Genomic DNA, 8,870 nt, shown 5'->3' with positions numbered 1-8,870 from the left:
AAAATAAAAGAAAAAGAAATAAGGAAAAGGAAAAGGAAAAGGAAAAGGAAAAGGAAAAGGAAAAGGAAAAAGGAAAAGGAAAAGGAAAAGGAAAAGGAAAAGGAAAAGGAAAAGGAAAAGGAAAAGGGAGAGGAGAGGAGGGGAGAGGAGGGGAGAGGAGGGGAGAGGAGGGGAGAGGAGGGGAAGGGAAGGGAAGGGAAGGGAAGGGAAGGGAAGGGAAGGGAAGGGAAGGGAAGGGAAGGGAAGGGAAGGGAAGGGAAGGGAAGGGAAGGGAAGGGAAGGGAAGGGAAGGGAAGGGAAGGGAAGGAAGGAAGGGAAGGGAAGGGAAGGGAAGGGAAGGGAAGGGAAGGGAAGGGAAGGGAAGGGAAGGGAAGGAGGGAAAGGAGGGGAAGGGGGAGGGGAAGGGGAAAGGGGAAGGGGGAGGGGGAGGGGGGAGGGGGAGGGGAGGGGGAGGGGGAGGGGGAGGGGGGAGGGAAGGGAAGGGAAGGGAAGGGAAGGGAAGGGAAGGGAAGGGAAGGGAAGGGAAGGGAAGGAAGGGAAGGGAAGGGAAGGGAAGGGAAGGGAAGGGAAGGGAAGGGAAGGGAAGGGAAGGGAAGGGAAGGGAAGGGAAGGGAAGGGAAGGGAAGGGAAGGGAAGGGAAGGGAAGGGAAGGGAAGGCGAGGCGAGGCGAGGCGAGGCGAGGCGAGGCGAGGCGAGGAAAGGAAAGGAAAGGAAAGGAAAGGAAAGGAAAGGAAAGGAAAGGAAAGGAAAGGAAAGGAAAGGAAAGGAAAGGAAAGGAAAGGAAAGGAAAGGAAAGGAAAGGAAAGGAAAGGAAAGGAAAGGAAAGGAAAGGAAAGGAAAGGAAAGGAAAAAAAAAAGATGGAAAATAACACAGATGCAAGGCAGCTTGACTTTTGACACGGGATAGCTGCCCAAATGCAAGTCTACCACAGAGCTCATGTTGAACAGGAGTTAGGTATGTGATTCAAAACCCAGACTGTCTCCATTGCCCTGGCACTTCCACCAGAGCAACCCTGTCACTTCACACACACTATAACTCTTCCAGGGAAAGGGAAATAACAAACAAAATGGCATAACACCATTTTGGTGTGTTACATAGTTCTAGATCCAAACATGGTGACATTCTCTTAATGTTTCAGATTTTCCATCAAAAGAGTCACTTCCCTCAAAAAGAGCTTCCCTCCACTTACTGTTTGTCAGGGTAGAATCTACATCTCGAAAAAGTAGTTGGGAAAACCTTTAAAATTGCATCCTACTGACAACAGCCCAGATAGGAGAGCAGAATTTGGCCTCTGAAGCTCAAGGTCCTTGACTTTCTCAGTGAAGGATTATTCCCCACAATCCCCCCAGTGCATGTTGTCCAAGGTATTTTAATGAGGTGTTGACTAATTCCCTCGGGAAACTTTTCTGCAGTCTGACAGGTCTCATTGTTAGCATTCTAACCAGCCTGAATTTCGTTTTACCAGACTTCATCTCAAAACTATTTCCCTCTTTCCTTGGTGTATTTTGCATCTTTCAAATATTTGTAGGCAGTTATCATATCCCCATTTTAGCTGTCTGGCAGCCAAGTTAAACATAATTAGCTTTTCTAATCTTCCTCCATAAATCCAGTTTGCTTTCTTGAAATCCAGTCCCTTTCTCCTACTTACGTGTCTTTTTGGTATGTTGAAGCTACATATTTTGTGGTTGTTTTTCACACGCCATCACTGATACCAGTAGGAAGAGACATCAGAAAATCAGACACTAGATCAGGAATGGTTTCTATTCTAGGTTTGTTTTTTGCTCTTTATAATATAAACTTAGTATCTCTGTCAAATAACAGGCTTTCCTTTGATTATTTATATCAATGAGCATTTACAAAACTCAAACCTTGTGCAGTATTTTCAAAGCGAATTGCTGTAAGAGATGGATTCAGCATTTTGTGCTCATTTTATAAGTAGAGTGTGCAAGAGCAGATAGCAGGGAAAATTAATTTACCCGTCATGAAAATTTGTTTTTGATGGGGAAAAATGGTGTTTTGTCAAAAAGGGCTGAGCTACCAAAACAATTTGGAAAATGGACTGGTTTTTGTTTGGCATGAGTGAATCAAGCACCCATATGTCCCAGCACTCACTCTGTGGGCATGGTGAACATTGGGCACATGATACCAAATCCCCATTTTTCAGATTTATATAAGTGAGAAGGAAGCATTTCCAAGCATATTTCCTGCAGGAATAGATGGAAGCTTAACCAGAGAAATGTTTTGCACACCTATTGACTCTGGCCGCAGGCAACAACTATTTACTCATTCAGTCATTATTTAGTATCTAGCCAGGTCTGTGGGGGAAAAAGGGCAGGGGGTTAAGTGCACACAGTGAATGTGCATTGAGTATTCATATTCTCCACCCATTTTTAAATTTCTCCTTGAGATCAAAAGACTTCAGGGACTTAATAATGCTTTCCATTTCAGACACATTGCAGAGGAACGTTATCAACATGCTAAAGAAATTCGTCCATATGGAGATTTTAAAGATGAACTGCTTTCAGGTCTTGGGCTGCTCCACTCTCAAGGTGACTGAAAATCTCAGTTTCATCTATTAGTAATAAATGACTGAAACAATTTCCTAAGGAATGCAATTGATTCTTCATCCGTTGGAATGCTTGTACTGGGATTGCTTATTTTCTATATGATAAGGTGTAATTTAAACAGATGCGAGTCATGTCTGGTAAATCTCTATAACTTCTGTTTACCAAGAAGGCCAGATTAGAAGCTAATCCTTTGTTTGCCCTTAAGCCTATACTAGCATCTCCTTCCTCCATTGTATGCATACAGATGTGTAGATTTTCACTTTGTCTCCTTCAAATATCATAGCTATGGCAAAAAGTGTAAAAAAGCATCCAACTACTCAGAATACCTTCAGGGAAGGTAGAAAATGAAGCAAGAAAATCCCCACTGCAAGAAAATCCCCTGAAGCAGGGGTAAAAGCATGCTCAAATATATGCCTCCTTCAATTTTAATATCCTTCCTGAGGGCAGAAGTCTTTGTTCTTCAGGTCTCTTAGTTACCTCAGTCTCCTCTGAGTAAGCTGCAGCATGACTTATCAGTGTGGCTGTTGGAGTTTTTAAATCTCAGAATTTATACTAAATTCTTTAATTTTAATTTTAAGGGAAGCTGATATATATATATATATTTTTTTTTCCCTGCAGTTTATATTGTTTTCGCAACTCTTCCTGTGAGAATGTTTCTGTATCCAAAATTGGTTAGACAGGAATTGTGCTGTGCAGGTCTCTAGCTTCTTTGGTTTAGTTCACTGTAAGATCGTAAGGAATACAAGTGTGGAAAGACTGAGAAAAGGATCAAAGTCCAAGGAAATGAAAATGAGAAGAAAATGAACTGCTTTTATTATTACAATAGCTCAAAACAACAACCCTCTGAACAGCAGATTTCACACACTGACAGAAGCAAAATCCTGGATGATTTCATTTCTTTTCTTGGTCAAGGCACTTCTGCAAGATGTGCCCAATGCCTCTCCCCAGAGTCATCATGAAAGTGGAACAAAAGCCTGAATGCCACCACAAGACATGTGGCTTGAGCAATCATGGCATCACTCAGAGTTGTGCTCAGCTGTGGACTGTGGTAAAAATGTGCTTAAAAATTGCATAGCTGTATATGTGTTATTGGAACCCCACAAGGAGTCTGAAGCCTTTGATTCTGTGATGCAGTACGCACAGACAGCAGTGATCAAAAAATATGGGAGGGTACACAGGAGATGCAGCCCAGAGTTCAATTTCTTACTTTTTTTTTTTTTTTTTAGAAAAATAATGTTAAAACGTCACTCATTTATGAATAGAAAGAAAGGTAGATGAGCAGCCAGGAGCAGACACTTGACTGAAAGAAATGCATCTGGATGCAGGCTGCCCTCAGCATCTGTTTTAGCCAGCAAAGCAGAGGCCACTGGCTCGGCAGGTTATTGCAAGTCTGAGGCATCCTGGCATGACTTTCCATCCCTGCTCTGCAGCTCAGCAAACAAGATAGCCTTCGTTCAACCAAATTCCCAGTCCAGAAACCAACTGCTTTGCCCCCTCCAGCCCCTCCTTCCTTCCTGTATTTGGTTATCTGTTTTTAAAGGAAATTGCCCACCCCAGCAGAAGGTATAAATTAGCCCTTTCTTAAAGGATACAGTGAGACTGAACCACAGGATGCGATGTCCAGCTAAGATTTGGACTCTGCTGTTGCCTGTGGCCCATGCCAACCCACAAATCAAATTAGCTTGGGGAAAAAAAAAAAAAGTGGAAAGCGCGTGGTCCTGGTGCCCCGGCCCTTGATTAGTGATGAGCAGCAGTAGGCTCCAAGAAAAAAAACAGTGGTGGAAGATGGGTACAAAAAACGCTAAATGGCATCCTGAAAGTTCAATGTGTATGCGGAACGGGAGATTCAGGAGGGACAACGCGGCAGGGATACAGGAGGTTTACCGGCTGCACCTTTGTAAAAGGAAGGTCTGGGCTCACCGTGGAGGCTGCCACTGATGTGCCAGCAGGTGCCTGTGCTGGGACACACTGGACACAGGGTGACAAGGAACATTAGGGTGGAAAGAGCTGAGAATAGACTCTCTGAAATACGTATTTTATTTAAGCTCTGGCTTTGCCTCTTTTCTTTCATTCAAAGACTATTTACTTTGGCACTTAAAAAGAAATCACGTAGGTTAAAGTTCAGCTTTATTATTTTTGTTGTTTTTTAAGGAGTTTAAACCATGGTTGTAGAGGGTTACTTTAGCCATTTGGAAAAGAAATATCTGCATATAAAATTATTCATTTTGGATGTTGGTGAAGATGCCCTGTCCACCACAGCAGGGAAGATCATATGGATACAAAATAAAAAGAAAACAGGGACCCTGGAACAACCTTTTTATCTTTTCTCTCTATCACTACACTTGTTGACTGAGTTGTTTCTGAATTCATACATATATATATGTAAGAAGATCAGCGTTGCCACTATAATCTTGACAAAAGTTCATTCTGTATGCAGTAACTCCTATACGGATCATAGAATCATAGTTCCCACATGAAATGCGAAAATTTCCTTTTGGGCAAAGGCATAAGATAGGCTTTTGTAGAGGTATCTGGAGGAGTTAAAAAAAAAACCTCCGGGTGTTTTGCCAGTAACTTGAACAAGAACAGAGCTAGGCTTATGCTGAATGTTTCTGAAAATCTCAGCTTTGATTCTTTAATGACCATTTGTATGATGGACTACTGCAAACCATTTATCCACAGAAATAAATACTCAAAATAGAAGAAAACAGGACACAGCCAGGCAAGCTGTGGTTTGTACCAAAGCTTCAGATTTGCTGAAAGACAGATATATAATATTCCTCATTTTTTTTCTAGAAAACCACTACTGAAGAGGTTTTGCCAGCCTCTTTGAGTTCATGTCAAAAAATAGTACTGAAAACTGACCTTTGGGAATTTTCCTGGATAGCGTTTCACCATCAGATAGAAAGCCATACCCCTGAGTCAGCAAGGAACAGGCAGGCCTACCTTTAAACATGTGAAAGTTATTTATAGGAGTAATTTACTGAATCAGGCCTCATATGAGAGAGACAAGGGGGAAGATTTCATAAGAAGACTAAACTACAGGAAATCCTGTCAGGGTTATGTTTGAAAAGTTGCGTGTGTACCCTCCAAGTCCCATCTTTAAAAGGAGTTTATGTTATAACAAAACTCTTCTTTGTAAAAGTGGTGGTGGTTTGCTGGAAGATGGACTTGATGAGTCTGCTGCCAACCTGGTGGTAGACTTCTGCTAAGGTAGAGTATTAATTCCAAGCAAAGCCACCAAATATCAATACAGGACAGATTACTGGAAGTCTTTGCTATTCTAGTAACAAATCGACCTCATAATTTCCTGAATGCTGGCAAGCATCACTCAAAGAAGGAACCACTAAGACTTGCATGGGAATTTGAGTGCCTACATTTGTTATTTCCTCTTAGGAACCACTCATTCTCTAAAAATCAAACCTTGCTAAGGTGTCTCAAGTGGGACACTCAGAAATTGCAGTACCTAAAACCACTAGACATTTTATAAAACCCTAGTCTGAACCTACAATGCATTAGTCCCTCACAAGAATAGATCTCCCTAACAAAAACTTGCCTGTTCTGCTGAAAGACAATATCTGTAATCACTTGTAAGAAGACCACGTTTGGTTATTTTTTGTAATTCTTCCCCACCTCTCGAAGCAAGCTGAGATGACCTTCCAACAATAGTTTATTTCTTCTTGGCTTGAATTGAACAAAGGCTTTCTATTCACATGCATGTGAAAGGGAGTGTGGATGTTTTTGTGGTGAAAGATCAAATCTCTCTTTTGAACTTTGCAGTGGATAGGGCTAACTGTAGCATCTCTGAGGCTTTCGCTGTCCTTCCAGAAAGCAGCCAACTAAATATTAGTTTGGAGTGTTTACCTGGAGTAAGGAGTATATAAAACATATCAAGGTAATAAATTAATCTAGAGTATTTTGATTTTTCCATGAGGTCAGATGAGCAAAACACGATTCCTACCAGTGGCTAGTACGTACTCACCATGTTTCTGGAAATTTGCTACTAGATATTCAATGCTCAGTGGACAAGCTGTGACTGGTCATAAATCATGTATTTCTTTGTTTCATTTCTCAGACTCAACAGAGCATCTTTTCTGTAACTGGAGCACCTTGCTTCAACTTTTGACGAGGGCTTCCTCAGGACACGAAATGGTTTAAGGGGTGAAGGCATATAAACTAGGTGAGGGAATTCCTTTCTCAGCAGTATCAGCTTCACCGAGAGAGAGTTTATGGTGGAATGGGTACAGGTCAAATTAAGGTTTAGTGAGTGTGTTGACAAAAATGGCTTTTCTGCTGTCTGACGCAATCTGGTTCTCTCAGAATACGTGGATTTTTAAAGTATTTTTAGGGGTGGCCTCTGTGGCAAGGGTGACTTTACAGGTGTTGGGGGGGGAGGGGGCGTACTTCTGTCAGAGGGGAAAATATGCAAATCTTCCTTTCTTTGCACGGCAGAACTTTAACAAAAGCTGCCCCTGACAGCCCCATTCAAGCATGTGATGGATTCTGGCCCCTCTCTCATGCGACTGTTACCTTTGTACCAGGACTCCCTGGAGGGGCTATAAGAGCTCACTCTCTGTCCATACCAAGCAAGATGCTATCCTCCATGCACTATTGCGGCTCTGCTACAAATGGTCGCAACTTGCCAACTTGCAACTCTTGTTACTCATATCCAATGCATATAAATATTTGAAAGGAGGGTGTCAAGAGGGTGGAGCTGGTCTCTTTTCTGTTGTGCCCAGCAAGAGGACGAGAGGCAATGGGCACATACTGAAGCACAGGAGGGTCTGGCTCAATATGACAGGGCATTTCTTTACTGTGAGGGTGACAGAGCACTGGAACAGGTTGTCCAGAGAGATTTTAGTCTCCTCTGGAGATATTCAAAACCTGCCTGGATGCTATCCTGTGCAATGTGTTCTAGGTGATCCTGCTTGGCAGGGGGGTTGGACTAGATGATCTTTACAGGTCTCTTCCAACTTCAGTCATTTTGTGATTCTATGAACAAACCCAGCTGCTTGTGTTTGTCACGGAAAAAGTAATGAGGGAGGCTCCAGTAAATCTGCTCTGGTATTAGAATGGAACATAGGGAAATTGTTACTTATCTCCAGTGCAAGTAAGGACTATCCCCTCTGCTCTTCCACCAAGTTGAAATGCAGCCTCTACTCTGTCTCATTTTCTTGTAATTGTCAATAGTTCTGTTTCTTCCAGAGGAACCGACATAAGGACCTGGGGAACTACAGGCCTGTCAGTCTGACCTCAGTGCCAGGGAGCAATTTTTCTTGAATGCCCTCACATGGCACATACAGGACAACCCAGTTATCAGGCCCAGTCAGCAGTGGTTTACGAAAGGAAGGTCCTTCTTGACAAACCTGATCTCCTTCTATGACAAGGTGATCCATTTAGTGGATGAGGGAAAGGCCGTGGATATTGTCTACCTACACTTTAGTAAAGCTTTTGACATTTTCCCACAGCATTCTCCTAAAGTAACAGGCTGATCATGGCTTGGATGGGCATATGCTTTGCTGGGTAAAAAACTGTCTGGGTTGCCAGGCCCGAAGAGTTGTGGTGAGTGGAGTTAACCAGCTAGAGGCTGGTCAGTAGTGGTGTCCCCCAGGGCTCAGTACTGGGGCCAGTTCCCTTTAATATCTTTATCAAATACCTTGACAAGGGGATTGAGTGCATCCTCTGTAAGTTCACAGACAACACCAAGTTAGGCACAAGTGTCGATCTGCTTGAGGTTAGGAAGGCTCTGCAGAGGGATCTGGATAGGCTGGACTGATGGGCTGAGGCCAGCTGTATGAAGTACAACAAGGCCAAGTGCCGGATCCTGCACCTGGGGCACAACAACCCCAAGCAGCGCTACAGGCTGCGGGAAGAGTGACTGGAAAGCTGCCTGGTGGAAAGGGACCGGGGGGTATTGGTTGATAGTCGGCTGAATTATGAGCCATCAGTGTGCTTGGGTGGCCAAGAAGGCCAGCAACATCCTGGCTTGTATCAGAAACAGTGTGGCCAGCAGGACTAGCGAAGTGATTGTCCCTCTGTGCTCAGCTCTGGTGAGGCCACACCTTGAGTGCTGTGTTCAGCTTTGGGCCCCTCGCTACAAGAACACCGTGGTGCTGGAGGAGTGGCTGAGGGAACAGGGGGCTGTTTTACCTAAAGAAAATGAGGCTCAGAGGAGACCTTATTGCTCTCTACAACTCAAAGGAGGTTGGGGGTTGGTCTCTTCTCCCAGGCAACAAGCAACAGGACAATAAGAAATGTCCTCAAGTTGCACCAGGGTAGATTTAGGCTTGATATTAGGAAAA

Source organism: Cygnus atratus, chromosome 1 (genome assembly GCF_013377495.2).
Source record: "Cygnus atratus isolate AKBS03 ecotype Queensland, Australia chromosome 1, CAtr_DNAZoo_HiC_assembly, whole genome shotgun sequence".
Classification (NCBI taxonomy): domain Eukaryota; kingdom Metazoa; phylum Chordata; class Aves; order Anseriformes; family Anatidae; genus Cygnus; species Cygnus atratus.
The sequence above is the reverse complement of the archived record's forward strand: the minus strand, read 5'-3'. Positions refer to the sequence as shown.